The sequence below is a fragment of the Henckelia pumila genome, chromosome 4, assembly GCF_033568475.1.
Source record: "Henckelia pumila isolate YLH828 chromosome 4, ASM3356847v2, whole genome shotgun sequence".
Lineage (NCBI taxonomy): Eukaryota > Viridiplantae > Streptophyta > Magnoliopsida > Lamiales > Gesneriaceae > Henckelia > Henckelia pumila.
The window spans coordinates 54,730,704-54,746,050 of NC_133123.1; the positions used below are offsets into that span (position 1 = coordinate 54,730,704).

Genomic DNA, 15,347 nt, shown 5'->3' on the forward strand with positions numbered 1-15,347 from the left:
GCATGAGCAGGCTGAAGCTATCGTAACTCTCAGCCGATCGAAAGTTATGTCCGTTTGAAAGTGCAGCGCCTGTTCCTCCGATCCGCAATTCAAAAGACAAAACAACAAAGAATTCAATCACTGTTGGGTGCGATCTTACTGGCACTAATGCACCGGATACCATCAGAACTCCGAAGTTAAGTGTGCTTGGGTGAGAGCAGTTCTAGGATTGCTGACCCCCTGGGAAGTCCTCGTGTTGCACATATTTTTCATTAATTTCTTTTTTTTATTACTCGTACTTATTGTTCCTCCGATTCCTCGCCGTCCTATTCCTGACTCTTACAGTCCAATCTTTGGATAGAAAAGATTCAATAGACTGAATCACACGACTTGGACGTGCGATCTGGGTGATGTGGGCCGCTTCAGTGGGTCCCAGCGTGCCCTACAGGAAAAAAGACAAGAAAGACCATCTCCGGGTTGGAATTTGTGCGTCTCCGTCTCTTAGACCGAGATGCACGCCGTAGGTATCGAGACGAGCTTTGCGTGAGCAGGCTGAAGCTCCTGTAACTCTCAGCCGATCGAAAGTTATGTCCGTTTGAAAGTGCAGCGCCTGTTCCTCCGATCCGTAATTCGAGAGACAAAATAACAAAGAATTCATTCACTGTTGGGTGCGATTATACCAGCACTAATGCACCGGATCCCATCAGAACTCCGAAGTTAAGCTTTCTTGGGCGAGAGCAGTACTGTAGTAACCCGTAACCCAATAAAGAGATTACGGAAATTAATCATATTTAAATTTCAAATTTTTGGATGGCCCGATGAGAAGACCGGAGGATCCGAAGACATTCGGACGATCCGAAGTGATGTTCGGGGGCTCCAATCGCGTTCGGACTGTCCGTCGGCGGGATCAGAGGGCCGAAACAGGGTTAGGTCTTACGTCATCGAATACGTCAGCAAGGTGACGTCGTTGCTGACATCACTGATGGGACTTCGGAGGACCCGAAGTCAGGATCGGACGATCCGATCGTGTACGGAGGCTCCGAACAGGGTTCGGACGGCCCGAACTTCGCCTATAAATATGAGGGACGAGAGTTCATTTGAGGTGCACCAATACCTATCTTCTCTCTCTACTCCTAGGCTTTCTAACTCAAATCTAGGGAGATCTAGGCATCCTACGGGAAATCCGAAAATGGCACAGCGATCTAGGCGTCGTAGCGGAGCTGTGGCCTAGTTTTGAGACTATTGACAGCAAAGGGCTAATGACGGACGCAGGTATAACTTTGGCATCCTAAAAATATTTAGGAGTATGCATTAGCATAGTTAAGGGTTTTAGAGCTTAAATAATGATGCATGGGTATTTGCATTGTAGTAGCAGTAGACTGGACTAGTAGGCTTGGAGTCTAGAACAGCGGAGCTAGGTTTGACCATCAGTGTTAGAGGTGCGTAAGTACTGACCGAGATATCCGGCATGATATATATGCTTATATGTTGCATGATTATGTGCTACGTGTTTCACCATGTTTTACGGCTTTAGCACATGCATATTTTTACGGTAGATTGCATCTGGTATGATGTGAGTCATGACAAGTTTCCATCGGTGATGAGTTACTTCTTATGGATTCTTGTCTGGGGACACTCAGCCCGTGGTTTCACTATATCTAGGAGCGACCACGACGGTGGAGTAGACGCTATAGTGGATAGGGGAATACAAGAGTACCCCGCGGAGTAGCTCTCTTAGCACGATACTGTGTGTTCATGGTGCCCTGAGTAGACTGTTTTACCTAGTGATTTTAAATCATTTGTTTGTTGCATATTAGTTTATATATCATTGCTTTGTATTGAGCATTGTCACTCACGCCCCTGTGTTTGGTATTGGTGGTATACCTTGTGGCGGGTCAGGTTTGAGGTTGGACGGTCCAGGAGGCTCTCAGCAGGAGTGATGTCCCGAGAGTCTGGAGTTTTAGGGGGTTAGGATTTGTTTACCCTGAACCTTCGATTTGGTTGTATAATGGTATTTATAAATTTTTGTTATCATCGGTTGTATTCTGCCGATTGGATTTGTTGTACTTTTAAGTATCCGCTCCTTACGCTTTAAGTTTTATGCATGCGCTTAAATTATAACTCTGATTAGATAGTGGATCCGAGTTGGGTCACTACACTTTTTGGTATCAGAGCGCATTGCACTGGGAATTTCGTAAAGCAGATTAAGTAATTATCTGTTCTCATGAAACAGATGGCAGATTACGATGAGAGCCACGATAGCGGAGGTGGCGGTCGATGGGGCGATCCGAATGATCGTAGACATCGTCGTGGAGAGCCTGATGAGCGCAAATGAGTGAGCATGCGCAGGTTTAAGGAGGTTATCCCGAAGCCCTTGATAGGAGGTGAGACGCTTGATGAGGCTGAGGATTGGCTTGAGAGGATGGATTAGTTTTTTCAGGAGTTCCGTTGAACAGACGAGGATAGGATGGAGATTCTTGCCTTCATGCTTGAGGGGCGAGCGAGGAAGTGGTGGAGATCTACTTCCGCACCATTCATAGCAGTGAGAGGAGTAGCAACGTGGGTTGAGTTCCGTACTGCTTTTCGGAGACTGTATTTCCCTCCAGTTCTTCGTTAGGCGAAAGCCAGTGAGTTGGTGAGTTTACGACAGGGTACGATGATGATCGAGGAGTACCAGCAGAAGTTCTTTGATCTGCTACCTTATTGTCCTCACATTGCTGATAGTTCTATGGCAAAGTACGACCATTTTCTTCAGGGTCTGAACCCTAAGATTCATCGGATGGTCGTTGTGGGCAGTGATATGACCTACAAGGGCTTGGTGGACCGTTGTCGCCAGGCGGAGGACACTATCATGAGGAACAAGGGACTCTTCTCTTCTTTTTCCAAGTCAGCGAGTCTTTCATGAAGCCAGGAGGTACTTCTTCTTCATATGGATCTGGTGGATTGCATAACTTTGGTGGACAGAGATCGAACCGATGTTGTCAGTGTAGGCGCAAGCATCTTGCAGGCCCATGTCCTCATTTTAGTGGGGCATGTTTCCAATGTGGTCAGTAGGGTCATATGAAGAGAGATTGTCCGTTATTGATGGGAGCAGAGAGTGGTTCTGGAGGTTCTCAGGCATCTGTTCAGCCACCTCAGTACCATTAGCCACCTTATCAGCAGCCGTATTCCCAGCAACCGCAGCAGTTTCAGCGACAGCCTGCTCAGAATCCTTCTCGGGGTCATTCTTCTTTGCGACCACGTGCCCAGGGTCAGGTCTTTGCGCTTAACCAGGAACAGGCAGAGGTTGATAGTGATCGGATGATCGCAGGTATCTGTAGTTTATGTGGTTTTCCTGCATATGTTTTTATTGATACCGGTGCATCACATTCTTTCGTATCAGCACGTTTTGCTAAGAAGTATAAGTTTCTATTTATTCCATTAGACGTCTTGCTAGTAGTTTCTACTCCAATGGGTAGCGAGATTTTAGCCAAGCATCTAGTTGTGGGTTGTGTTTTGGATTTCGAGGGGCATCAGCTTAGTGCTAACCTGATGATTCTAGCCATGGAGGATTTTGATTATATAATTGGGATAGATCTCCTGACTACCTACCGAGCGATAGTGGATTGCTATCAGATATTTTTTCAGTTCCATCCCGAGGATTGCGAGTTTTGGTATTTCTATGGTGAGGGAGCGCGACCCCCGATGCTAGTGGTTTCTGCTCTGAAAGCCCGGCGTGCTTTAGAGTCTGGCGGGGAAGGCTACCTTATCTACGCCATTGAAGCATCATTAGGAGAGCTAGACATCCAGGCGATACCAGTGGTTTGTGATTTTCCCGATGTGTTTTCGGAGGAGATTCCAGGCTTACCACCAGTGAGGGAGATCGCGTTTGGCATTGAGTTAGTGCCAGGGACTGCACCGATTTCCAGAGCTCCTTACCGTTTGGCACCGTCAGAGATGAAAGAGCTGTAGAAGCAATTGCAAGATCTTCTTGATAAGGGCTATATTCGACCTAGTGTTTCGCCATGGGGGGCCCCAGTACTGTTTGTCAAGAAGAAGGATGGTTCGATATGTTTGTGTATCGATTACCGTCAGTTGAATCAAGTGACATTTAAGAACAAATATCCTTTTCTGCGGATAGATGATCTCTTAGATCAGTTACAGGGTACTTCTGTCTATTCAAAGATTGATCTTCGGTCGGGATATCACTAGTTGAGGGTTAGAGATGAGGATATCTCTAAAACAGCATTTCGTATGCGGTATGGTCACTATGAATTTTTAGTGAGGCCGTTTGGTCTGACGAATGCTACAGCTATTTTCATGGATCTGATGAATAGGGTATTCCGCAACTTCCTAGATAAGTTTGTGGTAGTGTTCATCCATGACATCTTGGTGTATTCTCGCAGCATGGATGAGCATTCCTACCATCTCTACACTGTACTTCAGGTCTTGAGAGAAAGACATTTGTACGTAAAGCTGAGCAAGTGTGACTTTTGGATTGACCAAGTTGTGTTCCTTGGTCATGTCATTTCTCAGGAGGGCGTATCTATTGACCCCAGCAAGACAGAGGCAATTCTGAATTGGTAGCGTCCGACTACAGCTTTTGAGATTCGTAGTTTCCTTAGTTTGGCAGGATACTACCGGCGTTTTGTGGAAAATTTCACTCAGATAGCAAGGCCTTTGACTCAGTTGGCGAAGAAAGATGCTTCTTTCATGTGGTCAGATGCATGTGAAGATAGTTTTTATGAGTTAAGACGCCGTTTGACGATAGCTCCAGTTCATGCTTTGCCGTCTGGATCAGGTGGTTTTGTAGTCTACACTGATGCTTCTCTCCAGGGTTTGGGGTGTGTGTTGACTCAGAATGGCCACGTGATCGTGTATGCATCCAGACAGTTGAAAACTCACAAGGAGAACTATCCCGTACATGATCTAAAGCTTGCAGCCATTTCTTTGCTCTGAAGATATGGCGTCACTATTTGTACGGAGAGCGATTTGAGATCTTCACCGATCATAAGAGTTTGAAGTATCTGTTCACTCAGGCTGAGTTGAACATGCGGCAGCGTCGTTCGATGGATCTGTTGAAATATTATGACTGTGAGATCAAGTACCATCCAGGTTCTTCAAACCCCGTTGCTGATGCGCTTAGTCGCAAGGTCTATGTGAGTTCCCTTCGTACCAGTTCAGTTTCGAAGGCGGTGGAGGAGTGTTGTTCTTTGGGATTCACGTTCCGTCATAAGAAAGAACAGCAAGGGATTTGTGTTTCTTCTGTGCTTCCAGAGCCAGCATTGTATCGACGAATCCGAGAAGCACAGAATTATGATCTGAAGACTCAGAAGTTGGCCCGTTTGGCTGAGGGTGATAATACTTCTGGTTTTCATCTGCAAGAAGACGGTCTCTTGTGTCTTTCTAGTCGAGTTGTGGTACCCTAGGATTCTAATTTGAGGGATGAGATCTTATCGCAAGCTCACCGTAGTCGATTCTCTATACATCCAGGAAGCATGAAGATGTATAAGGATCTTTGCACACTGTTTTGGTGGAAAGGGATGAAGCGCAGCGTTTATCAGTTTGTATCGCGATGCCTTGTGTGTCAGCAGGTCAAGGAAGAGTTTAGACGACCCGGAGGGTTACTTCACAGCTTAGAGATTCCTGAGTGGAAGTGGGAGCATGTGATGATGGATTTTGTCACCCACTTGCCTATGTCTTCCAGGAATTGTGATGCTATTTGGATTGTTGTGGATCGATTATCGAAGTCAGCGCATTTTCTTCCCTATAACCGCGACTATACCTTTTATAGGATGGCGTAATTGTATGTGCGGGAGAACGTTCGATTGCATGGCATTCGGTTGAGCATTGTCAGTGATAGAGATCCGAGATTCACCTCGAGATTTTGGGGTAGTTTCCAGCGAGCCCTTGGTACTACTTTGAGCCTGAGTATGGCTTATCATCCCGAGACAGATGGACAGTTCGAGCGTACTATTTGCACTTTAGAGGATATGCTTCGCATGACAGTGATGGATTTTGGTCCAGCGTGGCATGATCATTTACCATTGGTGGAGTTCGCTTACAACAATAGTTTCCATCACAGCATTGGCATGGCACCATTTGAGGCTCTTTATGGACGTCGTTGTCGTACACCTTTGTTTTGGGACGAGGTTGGCAAACGTCAGGTTGAGGGTCCTCAGATGATTCAGCAGATGACAGATGCAATGGAGTTGATCCGACGCAGGATTAAGGCTGCCCAGGATCGACAGGCGAATTACGCCAATGCTCACCGGAGGCCGTTACACTTCGAGGTGGGAGAGCATGTATTCTTGCGTGTGTCACCTTTTTGGAAGGTGAGGAGGTTCGGTCGCAAAGGTAAGCTGACACCGAGATTTATTGGTCCTATCGAGATTCTCGAGAAGGTTGGGGACGTGGCTTATCATCTAGCTTTGCCACCAGATCTTTTGGGGATCCATGATGTGTTCCACGTGTCCTTGTTGAGACAGTATGTGGCGGATGAGTCACATATTTTTCATCCAACCGAGGTACAGTTAGATCAGGATCTATCGTATGTGGAGAAACCCCTACGGATTCTAGACAGGAAGGACAAGGTATGTAGTGACCCTTACCCGGATCACCTACTAAACAGAACTTATGCATGCAATTAACTTAATTAAACAGATATCAGAATAAAACTGCGGAAACCATAAACAATATACAATCCCAAGTAAAGGAATCTGTAATTTATCCAATAATATACAACCAAATCGAATAGCTGTATAAACCCAAATAATAGTAATAAAACCTAAGCGAAGCTCCAGCTGGCCAACCACTGACTAGCCCCTCCTGGATCCACCCTCCTCGTCCAATCGCAAACCTGCCCCATGGAATAGGGTGTCCAGAAAATATAGAGTACGAGACGTGAGCATAAAACGCTCAGTGCGAGAGTATGAGTATACATGCATGCAAAGTGAACTCCCTATAGACTCGAGGTCAAGGATCAGATAACAGAGACAGACCGGGCCCTGGTATGTAGCACGTTGTGCCGTCGCTTCAGGAGGTGGCTCCCATACCGAGATAACCGTGGATACGCCGGACCCAAATCGATGGAAGTCTATCCACTAACAGGATAGGGTACAACCCTACTAACAGACATCTCGAAAGAGATACAGCAAGATGCAAATGAATGCAGCATAATATCATGGCATATAAATCATGCAGTCACATAATACATGCATACTCAGTCAGGATATCTCGAACAGTACTTTCGTACCTCAAAACAGTGCAAGCTCTACCAACTCTAGGTCCACGCCTATAGTCTGCTCTACATTGCCAAATGATACTACTATCATTAAAGTGCTCTAAAAGCCTTAAATAAGCTATTGCATACTCCTAAATATTTATAGGAAGCAAAAGCTATACCTTCGTCCGTCGTTAGCCCTTTGATGTCGATGCCTCCAGAACTTGGGCACAACTCCGCTACGCTACCGAATGCCTCGCCGACCGCCGGGTCAAGCCTAGCAAGGCTAGAACAACTCGAATAGACTAGAAAGGAGAGGGAAACACTCGGAATTGGCAATTGGAAATGAAGCCTCGGCCCTCTATTTATAGACAACGATCGGAACTTCCGATCCTTGATCGAAACGTCCGAACCTCGATCGGAACGTCCGATCCTGCCATCGGAGCTTCCGAAGATCCTGATCTGCCACGTGTCAAAATATCACTTGTTGACTTCGGATAGGGGTGATCGGAGCTTCCGATCCTGATCGGAGCTTCCGATCCAACCACACGTCATGCCTGACGTAATATCATCGGTGATTCCGATCGCTCATCGGAGCTTCCGATCCTGTTCGGAGCTTCCGATCATGCCTTCGGAGCTTCCGATCCGTCCGATACCCAATTTATATAATTAGCATTAATCCTTTAATTACTCAATTAGGGTACGGGCTACTACATTCTCCCCCACTTAAGATATTTCGTCCTCGAAATCAGATCTTAAGTACCGAATGCAAATACAGAAATCAGAAACATTCTTTATTCAAATCAAACGTTTACAAAGTTTGCAACTGAATACAAATTAAAGAATGAAATCAAAACAACTCAGGATGGTCTTTACGCATCCCTCAAGCTCCCAAGTAGCTTCCTCAGTGCCTCGGCGCTGCCACTGAACTAAAACCAAAGGAATGACTTTGTTCCGTAAAACCTTATCCTTATAATCCAAGATACGAAGAGGTTTCTCAACATAAGTCAAATCCTTGTCTACCTGAACCTCAGACCGCTGCAGAATATGAGATTCATCCGCCACATACCGTCGCAACAGAGATACGTGAAACACATCGTGAATACTGGATAGATGCGGTGGCAAAGCTAGTCGATAAGCCAAATCGCCAATGCTCTCCAAGATCTCAAACGGACCGATAAATCTGGGAGATAACTTGCCCTTAAGGCCAAATCTGAGAATCTTTTGGAAAGGTGACACTCTAAAAAACACTTTCTCCCCGACCTCGAACTGCAAGGGCCTACGCTTGATATTAGCATAGCTGGCCTGACGATCCTGTGCAGTCTTAATCCATTTTTTGATCTGATCAATAATGTCTATCGCCTGCTAGATAAACTCCGGTCCCTCAGCCTGTCTCTCCCCCACTTCTTCCCAGAAGAGTGGAGTACGACAACGTCGCCCATACAACGCCTCAAAAGGTGCCATCCCAATACTAGTGTGATAGCTGTTGTTGTAAGCGAACTCGATCAACGGCAAATGATCCTGCCAGGCTGAACCAAAATCCATGACGCACGCTCTAAGCATATACTCTAACGGACGGATAGTGCTCTCTGACTGACCATCAGTCTCCGGATGATAGGCTGTACTCAAACTAAGAGTAGTACCCATCACACGCTGAACACTCCACTCCCCCAGAATCTAGAAGTAAACCTGGGGTCCCGATCGCTGACAATGCGCACAGGAACTCCATGAAGTCGAACGATCTCCTGAATGTACATCCGTGCCATGCGATCCACAGAGTACTCTCGGCTATAGGCAATGAAATGCGCTGACTTGGTGAGTCGGTCAACCACAACCCAGATAGCATCACAGTTCCTCAGGGATACCGGCAAATGGGTCACAAAGTCCATTGTGATAAACTCCCATTTCCATTCAGGAATAGGCAGACTGTGAAGCAATCCTCCAGGTCGTCGGTGCTCTGCCTTGACCTGTTGACACACCAAATATCTCGAAACAAACTGATAAACACTGCATTTCATTCCCTTCTACCAAAAACGAGTACGGAGATCCTTGTACATCTTGTTGCTCCCAAGATGAATACTCAACTTAGTGTGATGCGCCTGAGACAAAATCTCCTCTCGTAACTCTTCATCCTGCGGAATCACAAGCCTACCAGACAAACACAGAAAAGCCATCTGACTGATAATGAAATCCAGATGAGCTACCCTCGTTAGCTAGATGAGCTAAACGCTGGGTTTTCGTATCAGACATCTGAGCATCTCGGATCCGCGAATACAAGGCTGGCTCAGATAATATCGAAAACATCTGGATACTATGCATACCTTTCTTATGCTTGAAGGTATAACCTGAAGTACAACAGTCACTGATCGCACTAGACATCGAACAAGTCTGAAGTGCGGATAGTCGCACCTTGTGACTCAAAGCATCAGCGGTGAGATTAGCAGCTCCCGGATGGTACTTAATCTCACAATCATAGTCCTTAAGCAAGTCCATCCAACGTCTCTGCCTCATGTTCAACTCCGCCTGAGTGAACAAATACTTGAGACTCTTATGGTCGGTGAAGATCTTAAATTTCTCGCCATACAGATAACGACGCCAGATCTTCAAAGAGAACACAATGGCTGCCAATTCCAAATCATGGACTGGGTAGTTGTCCTCGTGAAGCTTCAGCTGTCTAGAAGTGTATGCGATCACATGCCCATTCTGAGTCAGGACACAACATAACCCCTGAAGAGAAGCATCCGTGTAAACTACATACCCTCCAGATCCTGACGGTAATGCCAACATCGGCGCAGAAGTCAACCGTCGTCGAAGCTCACAGAAATTCTCCTCACACTCGGAGGACCACTCGAAATCCACACCCTTGCGGGTAAGCTGCGTCAACGGTCGAGCTAACTGAGAGAAGTTCAGAATGAAGCGACGATAATACCCTGCTAGACCCAGAAAACTACGGATCTCAGCAACTGTCGTCGGACGCGACCAATTAAGTACCGCTTCAATCTTTCTTGGATCAACAGAAATCCCTTCCCTGGATATGATATGGCCAAGAAAGACCACTCTATCCATCCAGAACTCACACTTGCTCAGCTTGGCGTACAACTGCTCATCTCGAAGAGTCTGTAGTACTAACCGCAAGTGAGAAACTTGTTCTTCCGTATTACGCGAATACACCAAGATGTCGTCAATAAAGACCACGACAAACTTGTCCAAATACTCCCTGAAGACACGGTTCATCAGATCCATGAATATAGCCGGCGCATTAGTCAAACCAAATGGCATCACTAGGAACTCGTAATGCCCATAGCGAGTACGGAATGCAGTCTTGGCTACATCCTGATCACGGACTCTCAACTGATGATACCCAGATCTCAAGTCAATCTTGGAGTAAACTGATGTGCCCTGCAACTGGTCAAACAAGTCATCAATACTAGGCAACGGATACTTGTTCTTCACAGTGACTCGATTCAGCTTTCGATAGTCAATCCACAGCCGCATCGACCCATCCTTCTTCTTCACGAAGAGAACAGGAGCTCCCCAAGGAGATACACTAGGACGAATGTACCCCTTGTCCAAAAGATTCTGTAGCTGATTCTTCAAATCACGCATCTCTGACGGAGCCAGACGATACGGTGCTCTAGAAATAGGCGAAGTACCCGGCATCAACTCTATGCCAAACTCGACTTCCCTAGCAGGAGAAAAACCCGGAATCTCATCAGGAAATACATCTGAAAATTCATCCACAACAGGAATTCTCTCTATCCCAATACTCTCAGCGGAAAAATCAACTGCATAGATAAGGTAGCCTTCCCCGCCAGACTCTAGAGCTCGACAAGCTCTCAAAGCTGATACCAAAGGCATCGGGGGTCGCGCTCCCTCACCATAGAAAAACCAGCTCTCGCTCCCCTCCGGATGAAAGCGTACTAATCTCTGATAGCAGTCCACTGAAGCTCGATAGGTAGTCAACATATCTATTCCCAGAATGCAATCAAAGTCGTCCATCGCCAGGACCATGAGATTTGAAATCAAAATGTTACCCTCAAACTCTAAAGGGCAACCCATCACTAGATGCTTAGCCAAAGCAGATTGGCCCGTCGGAGTAGAAACAGACATCACTACGTCTAGTGCAATGCATGGTAACTTATGCCTCTTAACAAAACGTGCAGAAATGAAGGAATGAGATGCACCAGTGTCAATAAGTACAAGAGCAGGTATACCATAAAGCAGAAATGTACCTGCAATGACTTTCTCATTCTCCTCCACTGCCTGATCATTTCTCAGGGCAAACACCTGGCCAGAAGCTCGTGGCCTCAAATGAGAACTCCCAGCAGACTGTCCCTACGACCTCTACTGAACGGTGGCCTGAGAGCCCGATCCTGAACCAGAACCAGAACCAGAACCGCCTCCCCCAGACAGTGGACAATCCCTCCGGATATGACCAGTCTCTCCACAATGGAAACAAGCTCTAGAAGCTCTACGGCACTTGTCGGATGGATGGTTCTTCCCACAGTGATCACACTTGTCCTTCTTACCGAAACGGACAACACCTCCAGAACCAGAGGAAGAAGAAGATCCAGACTTCTTGAAAGTTTGGGCACGGGGACCCAAAGAACTAGCAGGCCATGACTGAGGGAAAGACCTGTTCCGTCGAATAGTGTCCTCCGCCTGGAGACAACGGCTCACCAAACCCTCGTAGGACATGTCGTCGCCAACCGCCACACGGTCATGGATCTCAGGGTTAAGGCCCTGAAGGAACAGATTATTTTTCATCTCTGAGCTATCAGCAATCTCGAGGCAATAGGATAGTAGATCAAAGAACCTCTGCTGATACTCATCGATAGACATGTCTCCCTGTCGCAGACTCAGTAGCTCGCCTGCCTTCGGCTGACGGAGTGCAGGAGGAAAATACCGCTTTTGGAAAGTTGTGCGGAACTCGGCCCAGGTGGCCACTCCTCTTGCCGCAACAAAAGGTGCAGAAGTAAACCTCCACCACCTGCGCGCACGCCCATCCAGAAGATAGCCAAGGGTCTCCACCTTCTGCTCCTCGGTGCATTGGAAAGTCTGAAAAGTCGTCTCCATGCAGTCTAACCTGTAGTAGCCCGTGCCCTAATTGAGCAATTAAAGGATTAATGCTAATTAATTGAATTAGGCATTGGACGGATCGGAAGCTCCGAAGGCACGATCGGAAGCTCCGAACAGGATCGGAAGCTCCGATGAGCGATCGGAGGCACCGATCGATATTACGTCAGGCATGACGTGTGGTTGGATCGGAAGCTCCGATCAGGACCGGAGGCTCCGATCACCCCTATCCGGAGTCATCAAGTGATATTTTGACACGTGGCAAATCAGGATCTTCGGAAGCTCCGATGACAGGATCGGACGTTCCGATCGAGGTTCGGACGTTCCGATCGAGGATCGGAGGCTCCGATCGTTGTCTATAAATAGAAGGCCTAGGCTTCATTTCTCCTTGCCAATTCCGGATTTCCTCTCTATTTCTAGTCATATTCGAGTTGTTCTAGCCTTCCTAGGCTTGAACCGGGATTCGTCTAGACGTTCGGTAGTCGTAGCGGAGTTGTGCCCAAGTTTTGGAGGCATCGACATCAAAGGGCTAACGACGGACGAAGGTATAGCTTTTGCTCCCTATAAATATTTAGGAGTATGCAATAGCTTAGTTAAGGCTTTTAGAGCACTTTAATGATAGTAGTATCATTTGGCAGTGTAGAGCAGACTATAGGCGTGGACCTAGAGTTGGTAGAGCTTTCACTGTTTTGAGGTACGAAAGTACTGTTCGAGATATCCTGACTGAGTATGCATGTATTATGTGACTGCATGATTTATATGCCATGATATTATGCTGCATTCATTTGCATCTTGTTGTATCTCTTTCGAGACGTCTGTTAGTAGGGTTGTACCCTATCCTGTTAGTGGATGGACTTCCATCGATTTGGGTCCGGCGTATCCACGGTTATCTCGGTATGGGAGCCACCTCCTGAAGCGACGGCACAGCGTGCTACATACCAGGGCCCGGTCTGTCTCTGTTATCTGATCCTTGACCTCGAGTCTATTGGGAGTTCACTTTGCATGCATGTATACTCATACTATCGCACTGAGCGTTTTATGCTCACGTCTCGTACTCTGTATTTTCTGGACACCCTATTCCATGGGGCAGGTTTGCGATTGGACGAGGAGGGTGGATCCAGGAGGGGCTAGTCAGTGGTTGGCCAGCTGGAGCTTCGTCTAGGTTTTATTACTGTTGGTTGGGTTTATACAGCTATTCGATTTGGTTGTACATTATTGGATAATTACAGATTCCTTTACTTGGGATTGTATAATGTTATTGGATTCCGCAGTTTTATTCTGATATCTGTTTAATTAAGTTAATTGCATGCATAAGTTCTGTTTAGTAGGTGATCCGGGTAAGGGTCACTACATTTATGGTATCAGAGCATGCAAAAGATTTCTTGGGATTTAGTCTCATCTTTAGGTATTTTTGTAGATGTCAAATCGTAACGACCAGAGTTCTCATGGCAGTGTTGGTGGGCGTTGGGGTGATGCCGACCGGGAGCCTCGTCGAGAACGGCGTCATCGTCACCATGACAACGAGCATTTCACTGTGCGTCGATTCTTAGCTATGGGTCCTAAGCCCTTAGTTGGAGGTGAGTCTCCGGAGGATGCGGAGAACTGGTTAGACCGCATGGAAACGACTTTTCAGACTTTCCAATGCATCGATGAGCAGAAGGTGGAGACCCTTGGCTATCTTCTGGATGGGCGTGCGCGTAGGTGGTGGAGGTTTACTTCTGCACCTTTTGTTGCGGCGAGAGGAGTGGCCACCTGGGCCGAGTTCCGCACAGCTTTCCAAAAGCGGTATTTTCCTCCTGCATTCCGACAGTCGAAGGCAGGCGAGCTACTGAGTCTGCGACAGGGAGCCATGTCTATCGATGAGTATCAGCAGAGGTTCTTTGATCTGCTATCCTATTGCCCCGAGATTGCTGATAGCTCAGAGATGAAGTATAATCTGTTCCTTCAGGGCCTTAACCCTGAGATCCATGACCGTGTGGCGGTTGGAGACGACATGTCCTACGAGGGTTTGGTGAGCCGTTGTCACCAGGCGGAGGACAGCATTCGGCGAAACAGGTCTTTCCCTCAGTCGAGGCCTGCTAGTTCTTTGGGTCCCCGTGCCCAAACTTTCAAGAAGTCTGGATCTTCTTCTTCCTCTGGTTCTGGAGGTATTGTCCGTTATGGTAAGAAGGACAAGTGTGATCACTGTGGGAAGAACCATCCTTTCGACAAGTGCCGCAGAGCTTCTGGAGCTTGTTTTCGTTGTGGAGAGACTGGTCATATCCAGAGGGATTGTCCACAGTCTGGGGGAGGCGGTTCTGGTTCTGGTTCAGGATCGGGTTCTCAGGCCACCGTTCAGCAGAGGTCGCAGGGACAGTCTGCTGGGAGTTCTCATTTGAGGCCACGAGCTTCTGGCCAGGTGTTTGCCCTGAGACATGATCAGGCTGTGGAGGAGAATGAGAAAGTCATCGCAGATACATTTATGCTTTATGGTATACCTGCTCTTGTACTTATTGACACTGGTGCATCTCATTCCTTCATTTCTGCACGTTTTGTTAAGAGGCATAAGTTACCATGCATTGCACTAGACGTAGTGATGTCTGTTTCTACTCCGACGGGCCAATCTGCTTTGGCTAAGCGTCTAGTGATGGGTTGCCCTTTAGAGTTCGAAGGGAACGTTCTGTTGGCGAATCTCATGGTCCTGGCGATGGAAGACTTTGATTGCATTCTGGGAATAGATGTGCTGACTACCTATCGAGTTTCAGTGGACTGCTATCAGAGATTAGTATGCTTTCATCCGGAAGGGAGTGAGAGTTGGTTTTTCTATGGTGAGGGAGCGCGACCCCCGATGCCTTTGGTATCAGCTTTGAGAGCCTGTCGAGCTCTAGAGTCTGGCGGGGAAGGCTACCTTATCTATGCAGTTGATTTGTCCGCTGAGAGTATTGGGATAAAGAGCATTCCTGTTGTGGATGAATTTCCAGATGTGTTTCCTGATGAGATTCCGGGTTTTCCTCCTGCTAGGGAAGTCGAGTTTGGCATAGAGTTGATGCCGTACTTCGCCTATTTCTAGAGCACCGTATCGTCTGGCTCCGTCAGAGATGCGTGAGTTAAA

The 15,347-nt window shown here is 47.1% G+C and overlaps 1 pseudogene; it reads left to right on the top strand.

The window, feature by feature from the left end:
* Positions 1 to 125: 125 nt before the first annotated feature.
* Positions 126 to 244, top strand: LOC140869744 (5S ribosomal RNA; annotated as a pseudogene).
* Positions 245 to 15,347: the final 15,103 nt, after the last annotated feature.